The sequence below is a fragment of the Vulpes lagopus genome, chromosome 20, assembly GCF_018345385.1.
Source record: "Vulpes lagopus strain Blue_001 chromosome 20, ASM1834538v1, whole genome shotgun sequence".
Classification (NCBI taxonomy): domain Eukaryota; kingdom Metazoa; phylum Chordata; class Mammalia; order Carnivora; family Canidae; genus Vulpes; species Vulpes lagopus.
Window position 1 is genome coordinate 8,375,856 of NC_054843.1, and position 10,662 is coordinate 8,386,517.

Genomic DNA, 10,662 nt, shown 5'->3' on the forward strand with positions numbered 1-10,662 from the left:
GGGCCCATGGAGGGTGTGCTGTGACACCTGAGACAAGTCCTCCCTGCTTCTGCACAGTTTTGCAGTAAGGTCTACCTTGTTTGCTGAGCCTTCCCTGGCTGCCCTACATATAATTTCAACTTCTCATCCTTATATTTTTTCCCTCAGCAATTATCATTCTTTCTCTGTACGGAGTGTCCCTTCAGCAGAATGTCAGCTCCATGGGAGCAGGTATTCTTTGTCTTTTCCACTTTCCCAGAAGAACACCCAGAACGTAGAAAGGATTCACTAATTAGATGGACTTTCTCATTGTTCACTGAATTGCTCATAGCCACAGCGGCCCCGTGCAGGTGGCCCATAGTTCCAACCATTCAATGGTCATAGGAAGGACTCATTAGTTCAGTGAAGGAGCGTATTAATATACGATGATTTCTTAGGGTGGTTGGGGTTCAAGGAGAGTCTCCTCCTAAATTTTAAAGCACTTGAGGACACAGGAAGTAGGAGAGGAGAGGTAGGAGGCAGTGGTGTTGGAAATGGTGGTTATGGTCAGGGTTGGGCAGGATGTGAGCAGCACTGAGCTTCCAGATTCTTGCCATCAAAGTGCAGCTTCTAGATCCGTAGCATCAGTATCTCCGGGAGCTAGTGAGTTGTGCCCAAGCCCCAGGGGATTTAGCTGCATTTAAAGTCTGAGAAGAGGGGTGCCTGGGTGACTCAGTGGTTGAGCGTTTGCCTTCAGCTCAGGGAGTGATCCCATGGTCCTGGGATCGAGTCCTGCATCGGGCTCCCCATGGGGAGCCTGCTTCTCCTTCTGCCTATGTCTCTGCCTCTCTCTTTGTGTCTCTCAGGAATAAATAAATTAAATATCTTTAAAAATAAAAAAAGTCTAAGAAACACTGGGTGAAGGTGTCCTCCAGAGGAAGAGTGGGAGGGAGCCATCTGCTCTGGGATCTTTCTTCTCTGAAGTGGGGAGTGCAGGCAGGGCAAGAGCTCAGCCCCTTGGGAAGCCCCGTGGAGAGGGAAGACCTGCTCTGCTCCAGGCTGTGAAGCTGCAGAGCGTAAAGGAAGCAATGAATCCCTTCAGGTTGGGGGGTGGAGGAGACCATGCCAGGGCCCTAGGATGTGGGTACCTAACCTGGCCCCTCACTAGCGTCCTTCATGCCTCCCTCCAGTGCTGCTGAGGCATCTTATGACCATGAGGTGATGAGTTTAAGGAAGAAAATCTAACTTGCTCGAGATACCTCAGCAGAAAAAGAGTCCTCCATGGCCTCACTGAGCCCCACGGGAACAACCCTAGAATTTTCAACTTCCCCTTTCTTGTTATGTGCTGTGATTGACCGCTTGGTTTTGTAAGCCTGTCTTTGATGGGTTTGCCATTACTTGCAGCAGCAAGCAATCCTAACTCATACAATCAATAAACAGTAGGGGGAAATGCTGGCAAAAATGAGACCAGTCGAATATAAGTAATACAGAAGGCAAGGCCTTCGGGTGCTCCAAGTTCTACAGACACGTCGGCCAACAGTGAGAGACATTTGGATCTGGGTCTCAGGCTGGAAACGGCTCAGGCATCTTGCCTGCCACACACCCCATCTGTTCAAATATTGTCAAACAGAGAAATCCTGTGTTGAAAAACTCTAGCACAATGAAACTGCACGTTTTACCTGCTGCAACAGGCAGAGCCATTATTGGAGAATTTCCACTAAGCAAATAAGCCTTCGCATTGCATTTAGTAAGCCATGTGTGCAGTGCACATGAAAAGCTGAGTCACGTGCGTGATTTTGTCTTGTTGATGCGCACATTTTTCAGGGCCCGACAGAGGTGTGTGTGGTTTGGCTCTGTTGAAAAATCCTCTGCCCTTCCCTGTAAGTTTAGAAACAAAAGTGCTCTCTTTCCGTGTCTCTCATCACCCTTCCCTCTGGAGCCTTCCTGTGAGCTGCTTGATTGAGAGCTCTGAATTTCAGAGGGGGGCTCACAGAAACGCGGGGACTGCTGGCACTTCCCTTCCCGTCCATCTACCGTGGGTGTGGGGCACCCTTCGCCCCAGCTCTAGCTTAGAAGCCTCCTCCAGTCCTTCGTTCGTCATTCCTCGTTCCCTTAGGAAGGCGCTGGTGGCTTCCCTGGGCAAGGACAAGCAGCAAATGTCAACTTGCAGTTGAAATAAAAAAGGTGGATCAATCCAGAAGATGCTCTCTGTTCCTAAATGTAGCATAGAGCCCTAGCCGGGTGGGCAACTCTCAGCACTATTGACATTTGGGCTGGATCATTCTCTGTCATGGGGAGGCACCTTTATCAGCACCCCGGGCTTCCATCCACTAAGTGCCACTAACACTCCTCTCCCCAGTTGTGACAATCAAGTGTTTCCAGATTGCTAAATGTCTCCCCGCATGAAGGCAGGGGGTTGCTGAGTCACCCCTGGTTGAGAACCACAGATTTAGGAGAACAGAAAAGTTATAACACAGAAGTTACGAGGTTCATTGAAGCTCACCAACTCATACCAGGGGTGGGGATGTGCATTGGGGAGACGTCTTGACATTAGTGACAGTCATGGCCAGGATGTCCAATCAGCTCAGTTTGTAGTGACTGTGGGGGGAAAGTGGAGAAAAGGAGAGGTCAGTCTGCAAGTCCTTTGTGTTTGATGAGAAGGTCCCTGTAAGTCCCCGCCCAGTTAGTGTACACCTGATTTTCGATTACTGTCGGTGTGATTGTTGGCATAGGGGAACCAGGTGCTGGTGGAGGAGAGGCTCCCGTTCACTGAAACCTCTCCTTAGTCTCAGTGATCTGGGAGGCACGTGGGTCCCTGCAGCTTAGGGAGGAAGGCCTGGGAGGGGGAATACAGAATACAACAGGCCTGGCCCTGCTCTTTAAAGGGAGCAGATTCCAGTGAGGTCAACACCATTGGAATGCATCTGTTGCCCCATTATTTTATTAACCAACAGGTGTGTGTGCTGAGCTCTGTGTGAGACTGATGTCACTCTAGTGCGGGGACCTAGGCCAAACTGGGGATTCCCGGGAATTCACAGGCCAGCTGGGGAGCCAGGATACAGAACAGAGGGGAACGCCCTCTGACCTACAGCCCTATGAGGGGCTTGGAGGGCTGGTGCTGGGAGTTTGCAGGGGAGACTTCCTCAAAGCTGGAGGAGGCTGAGCAAAGATCCCCAGAGGAGGTGTGAGCTGAAGTGAACCCCAAAAGCTGCACGGAGCTGGAGAAAGCATGAGTAGACTGGGGATGGGGCAGGGGGGACCCAGGGTGGGTGGGACACACAGGCCAACGTGGTAATTAATGGTGTCCTTTTCGGATGCAGTGACTCAGCTTGGATGGAGCAGGCTGTCAATAGGGGCGACTGGTGGGAGATGAAGTGGAGGGCGAGGGCAGGGGCGGTGCGGGGAAGCCTTGAGTGCCAGGCCAAGGAGACCGAGGTCCTGATGGGTACTCAAGGGAGGGAATCATGACAGGGGATCTGCACAGGATCAGGGTTTGCAAACACTGAGTGAGTGACCGAGAGAGCGGGTCTGGGCCAGATGGTGGGGGTCCCACTGGGGCGAGGCCCAAGATCAGCTTACACCAGCCCACTCTCTCCCTGAGGAGCCAGCCCCCTGCCCCTCCATGGCCCCCACACACTCCCTGGTTGTGTTCCTTTCATTTTAATGGCAGTAAACAAAACACCCCTCCACAAAGGCCCAGTGTGTGGAAAGCAAGGGGCTGCACGTTTCTCAGCGTCACACCCCATTTATCCCACGCGAGAACTGCACCCCCATCTGGAAGTGGGGAGCTGGGCAATTATCAAGAGAATGTGATCGATGGAGACAACCAATTGGGAATAATTAGGTCAAAAGCCCCTCTGTTTCCTAAGCACCACTTGGCTGTGGTTGAGTTTCTGCCGGAATCATCTGGAGATCGGCCTGGGCTCTGCAGGCCCCTGGGCATGGAGGTGTGGGCAGGCCTGGGAGCCCACACAGACCTGGGGCCCCTCCTGGCTCTGGGGAGGCAAGGGTGGGGCCTCTGAAGTCTGGGACGCAGCCAAGAAGCCAACTCCCGCATCAGGAGTCAAGTCCTAGGGATACTTTTAGAAGCTGCCTCCTCTGGGTCCCTGGGCTCTTCAAGCTGCTATGCTAGTGGGAACCAGGCTGGGTTGCTTCTCTGGCCCTTGGTGCTACCCAGGAGCTTTTGGGTTTTCTTATAGCCCCTCCTGTAGGATGCCATGTGAGGGATGGGCTGGAAGCATGTCTATAGGACAGACACCCAGGATTGTGGCTTCCTTAATCATCCGCTCTGTGTTCAGGAGCTTACCCGCAGGAGATGCTTCATTCCAGGGAGGATGTTGGCTCCCCAGCACTCACCCCATCCGCTCTCCAGATGCAGTCTGAGCAGGGTGGGCTCCAGCTGGAATCACTAACCTTGCACAGCTGTCTTTGTCACAACCACACAGAGAAGATTTCCTGCCTGGGAAGGGATTGGCTAGGTAATGCCCTCCTGTGAGCACATGGGCCACCTCACTCAAAACAGTTTTGTTTATAGTCCATAGGCCAAGGTCCTAGAGGCTGGGGTATGAACATAATTGGAACAGAGTCCCAGCCCTTCCAGAGTGTGGAATGATGTTGGGGACAGATGTGCACGCTAAGAAAAAAGCAATGCAAGTTGGCAAGTGTTTCACGGTGGCCCATCTGGGGAGTCAGAATTGGCACCCCAAGAAGGATGCCTGAGGACAGGGGACAGGAGCCTTCCTCACAAAGAAGGAGGCATTCTTGAAGGAAAGGCCTAGAACTGCATCCAGGTGGGGAAAGGATTCATGAGTGCCTGGAACATAGAGGTGCTGGTAGAAGGTGAGCAGTAAGGGTGAGGGGATCATTTTCCATCCAACGTGCAGATTTTCAGGAGAGGCTGTGGGTGGGAGGGACCAGCTCTGACCCACCCTGTGTCCAGCTCCTGGTCCAGGAGGGCACTCTGAGCTGCATCCAAGCTTGCACGTGTAGGCAAGGGTGGTTCCCCAGGAGAAACAATCCAAGATGGTCCTGGGATCTGGAGGTGGGGTTCTGGTCATGGAGGGATCAGAGGGAGGAGGAGATTTACCCTCCAGGCGGTGATGGCCTCCCCATCAGCAAGAGTTTAGATCAAGCAAGAAGAGGTAAGAGAGTGGGCAGCTCGTGGGCTACGAAACAGGAAAGCCCAGGGACTCAGGAGTCAAGAGACATTGATGGGTGACAATGGCCTGCCTCTTCCCTGGGGGTCTTCCCTCCCAGGATGGCTGTTGGTGTTGGCTATCTTTCACTGAGCAAGAGTCGCTTTACTAAGGACCTAAGTTGCTTTACTAAGTCACTTTACATTAAGAGGATTCACAACCCCATAAGGCAGGTGATCTTTCCTCATTTTCCAGATGAGGAAACCAAGGCCCGGACACTCCAAGCTTCTCTCAGAAAGGCTGCATGGCTCTAAGGTCCCCTTGATGCACACATGTCCCTGCTGGAACTACTGGCTGCTCCTCTGGATATGCTATCGAACTCATTAAAAAAATAATAAAATCAGTAAACTCAGTTTCTTGAAAATGTCATGTTACCCTTTCCAGGAACTGTGACGAATCCAGGTAGGGCCTTAAAACCAGGCTAGGACCCACCTCAACTGCCAGGCGATGCTGCCCTCCACCCTGACCCCCAGCGACACTTGTGGGTATTAACATGACTTAGTCTCCCCTTGGCCAGGGCAGAGGAGGAAAATCAAGTTTGCAGCCAAATAACCAGCTGGGTTGGAGATGCAATAAAGAGTATCGTACTTATTTTGTTTTAAAATTATTTCCGGGACACTTGGGTGGCTCAGTGGTTGAGCATCTGCCTTTGGCTCAGGGCATGATCCCGGGGTCCTGGGATGGAGTCCAGCATTGGGTTCCCCCACAGGGGAGCCTGCTTCTCCCTCTGCCTGTGTCTCTGCCTCTCTCTCTGTGTCTCTCATGAATAAATAAATAAAATCTTTAAAAAATAATAAAATTATTTCTTAGTCTTGATACTACATTCATATACATCAGTAATCAAAAGGACATAGGAAAGTATGGAGTGAACGCTCTTGCCTTCTCCTGCTCCCTCCCTACTCCTTCTCTTCTCATGTGTCTTTCCAGAGTTTCTTCAGAAAGCATCATTTACTGACTTTCCATACTCACTATCAAGGTGGTCTATCACCTACTCAAGAAACCCAATGTGTTTAGTGAACGTTGAATATACTCTTTAACTCAAAAAATTCTCTCTCAGTGGACCAGGACATGGGCTTGGCACTGGCCGCCAGGCCCAGGCTCTGGCCCACGGACAAAAAAAAAAAAAAAAAAAAAATTCTCTCAGCCACCCAAAGGAGTTTTAAAATCTTTTCCAAAGAATCTTTGCTCTGAGGGAAGAACATTAACTTCATACCTTCGTTCATCACACACACTGAAGGGAGATCTAAACTCTTGTTCTTAGAAATGTAATCTATCATCTAGGAAGAGACTGTTTCTTTGGCTTCGAAACACTGCTGTTTTGTCTAACAGCCAGAAAATCCATTAATAAAGCCCAAGGGCTCCCTTGCATTTGGAACTGCCCTTGTCGTAACAAGATCCCCAAATGCCCAGTTTTCTTCCCCAAGATAGACTCTCCTGTCACTGGGGTAGTAGTTGGGACTGGTCCTATTTGAGCCACTGAAGAGTCACCAGAATAGAGGGGGGCACAAGGGCTCAGGAGTCGAGAAATTGGAGATTGCTCTTTCCTATAAAGTGAAATGAGCAGAATCTCTCCTCTCTTCATCTTTACAGGCTTGGCACTCTCTCAGCAAGAGGTAGTAATAAAACATTCTCAAAACAGGACCAGTTCCTGAGAGTTTATAAACGACACATCAGAGAAGAGCGCATTCCTTCGGGAGGTTCTGGGTTTTTAATGAGTAGCAGGGTGCTCTAAGGAACTTGTAGGGAGTGAGGAACCGCCAATCCTGCCAGCAGCCAAGACTTGGAGGCAGTGGTGACCGGCGGAGCAGATGAAGCACCATCTGCCTCCCTTGGGGAGTAGAAGTTAGGAGGAGCCCAGGAGACCCCGCTGGAAAAGTGGAAAGGGAGTCCACCTTGCTTTGTTCAGGGACTCCAATAGGAAAGCTTCTGGCCTTTTAGATTCCTTAACCTCGTAGGCCAGGGGCTGGCAAACTCTGACTTCTGGGCCAATCTGGCCTGCTGCATGTTTTTATCAATAAAGTTTTATTGGAACAGAGCCATATCCATTCACTTATGTATGAAGTAGCTGCAGCAGAGACCCCCGGATGGCCTGCAAAGCCCCAAATATTTGCCTTCTGACTCTTTACAGAAAAAGTTTGCTGACCCCTGTTGTAGGCGATAAAAAGGGGCATCGCCTGTAAAGGCAAGATAATGAGGCATTTTCCTGGGCTGTGTGATTACCTGAGGAGCACTGAGAACAGGGGATATGGAGGTGATTTCCCTTCTGCAGACTCTCCAGCTGGACTGTCTGGAGACATCTCCAGCCCTGGCTTGTGGCTGTGAACTTTACCTGGATGGGGCAGGAGATGGGCATTACGGGGATGGAGGTGGGAGTTAGAAGAGGGGCACCGGGGCTGCCTCAAGGACACCTGGTTTCAAGGTTTTGGTGTAAGTAGGTCCTGTGCAATATTTTTATTTGCTAAGTCTGTCAACCCTCATTTAATGAGAGTACATGTTTTGTGGATTTGACACCAAACTTGATTCATTTGTGCTCCCATTTGTGCTCAGACCTGTTTTGTCTTCAGCAGAAATGCAACAGATAGGGCACCTGGGTGGCTCAGTGGTTGAGCGTCTGCTTTCGGCTCAGGTCATAATCCCCGGGTCCTGGGATTGGGATCCCTGCAGGGAGCCTGCTTCTCCCTCTGCCTGTGTCTCTCCTGTGTCTCTGCCTCTCTCTGTGTCTCTCATGAATGAATGAATGAATGAATGAATAAATAAATAAATTCTAAGAAAGAAAGAAAAAGAAGAGAAAGAAAGAAAGAAAGAAAGAAAAAGAAAGAAAGGAAAGAAAGAAAGAAAGAAAGAGAAAGAAAGAAAGAAAGAAAGAAAGAAAGAAAGAAAGAAAGAAAGAAAGAAAGAAAGGAGATGATTACTAGTGTGTGGCTTTTAACCCCGGCTACCTAGGGGTTCTCAGAAGATGGGGCTCTTAATGCCAAAGCCTCAGGCCAGGCCAGCCATGGACCATCCCCAAACAGCTCCTCCTCATCCAGCCAGTAACCTCAGTGTCACTCTGAGGGGACAGGTCCTGTCCATAGCCACCTGGGGTGCAGTGGGAGCCTCGAAGGGTCTTTACCCCCTGCCTGGCTCAGGAGGAGGCAGCTTCTTCAGCAAAGAGGGTTGCTGTGCTAGCCCAGCTCTGCTCCAGGAGGGAATTAAGCTGGTGGACCGCCGATGGTGGGTCCCCCCACCGTGAAGAGCATCCTGTGCTGGTGCCACACCCCAGTCTGATGATACAATACTACATGAGTCCTCCTAACCATCAGGGTGCACATACGGGTTTCTGCTAGAGGTGGAGAAGAGAGGAATAGAGCGAGATGGGATGGGAAATGGGAGGAGGAAGGGGAGAAGCAAAGAGCCTTGAAGCGTGGGGGGTGGGGTGGGTAGAAAGTATGTCCTTGCACCAAGGGCAGCCTTGAGAACCCGTCTGAGCTGCGATGCTCTCAAAACACCGATGCGGTGATGTATGATCCAGTGAAGATCTCTTGGTTATGAACAAAGCAAAAATGGAGTCTTTCCTTGATTTATCCAGTGGTTGCATTCCTGGAAAATACGGTGCAAAATTCACCTTACACTCACATGGAGTTAGTTTCTAGGCTCGGATATGCAGGAATAGGTTTTCATGTACCTGAAGAGTGCGCGGGACAAAAGACAATTTTCTGTTGAGAGCCACTGTTCTGTGCCTGCCAGGTCCCTGCCTGCTGTAGCCTCGAGGCCAGGAGTCCCCTCTTCCCTCCACCCTAGGGTGCCAATCGAAAACACCTTCTCCAATCTCCAAAGCAGCCCCTAGGGGGCAGTACCGCCCCTGCTGAGAACCAAGATCTACTGGCTCCTAATTCTGGTGCCAGGCCCCCGGCCAGGCTGGGAGCACAAATGAATCAGGTTTGGTGCCCAATCCACGAAACATGTACTCTCATTAAATGAGGGTTGACAGACTTAGCAAATAAAAATATTGCATGGGACATACACCAAAAATTATTGGTTGTCTATTTGAAATTCAAATTCAACTAGATGCCCAGTATTTCATCTGGCAACCATCCTGATGATACAGAGATCATGGGGACATGACGACAGTGCTAGCATAGGGACCAAGGGGACTCAGAGGAGAGAACAGAGGCTGGAGGAACGGAGGCTTGGTGACCTTTTCTGGCACCAAAGAGGCCTGGGCCTTTTGCTGAGGCCTACCTAAGCCAAGGGTGCACATTGCTATCCCCGGCTGGCCACTGAGGCCACTGAGATACTTAGAGGTCATGTGACTCCTCCAAACACACATTCAGTAAGGGCAGGGGAGCGGATGCAGACATAGTTCTCCCCATGACCAGCTGTGGGAGCCCCTACACCCTGGGTTGGACGAGGCTGGTGGGGAAAGGCAGGTGTGGAAAGAGTCATGGTGGGAAAACCTACCACTGGACGTGGCCTCCTCACAGGAGAACTGAGTGTCAGTAGCCTGGTTTAGGATTGGGATTTAGGGAGAATGGGCTTAGAAATGGCTGCAGAAGCTACCTGGAGTGTGAGAAGAAAACTGCTTTCAAGTGTCCTTGCACCGAGGAGTACAGATCCTTGGAGGAGAAAAGGATCCAAGGTGTGTACTTGGTCTGAGAGGAGGGGTGCAGGCCTCCCCTTGGGAAGTGCCTCCAGCCCAGCCCTGCACGTTCAGCTTCCCGGCCCTATCACCACCTCCTTACCAACCCCTTCCTCTGCAGGGACGAGGCCAGGACATGCTCTGGAGATGCTGTGGAATGAGCGTGAGCGTGAGCACTGTTTTCAGGAAGCCATGCCCCGGGGTAAAGTTTATCCCCTTCAGGACTTGGGGCTCCTGGGTTTACAGCTGGCTCCTCTCAGATGGGGTGGTCTCCTATCCGTGGGGTTCACGATGGCAGTCAGTGGGGTCCCCAGTGGCCTGTCTTCAAGACGGGGAGGAGAAGCCCCTGCTAATGCCTGGTCACACAGGCAGAGAGGACAGGGAAGTTGTTGGAATCAGCAGGCCTCATTCTTAGCTTAGGCGTGTTCTTATTTGTACTCGGCTTAACTGCATCGGCCTTCAGTGAAACTCGGATGTCATGTATTTGGGGGATGAGTTCACATTTAGTTCTGGAATGTTCTCTCAAATAACAGGAGCAGAGAACGTGTTTGGGGGACCTGCTGCGTGCTAACTGCTTCCTCACGTGAGGGCTGGCAGCTGAGATCGCTGCTGTGAGCAATTGAGTGGGACACTCAGGAGACTGCGTCCTGTCCCTGCGAGAACCCCGCAGCCTCAGAGTGGGACAAGGAACTCAGAGGACATTACCCCCAATGCCCAGGGGGAAGAGTAAGGGTAAAAAATCCAAAAAGGAAAGCTTAAGGGAGCTGGAGCTGCAGCAAAAGCCTCTCTTGGTCTCTTTAGAATGTTCAGGGGAGAAGCCAGCTGGGTTTGCCAAAAGCCTGGGTGTAGACATACAATAGATTTTTAACAAAATAATGCCAACCTTTCCCC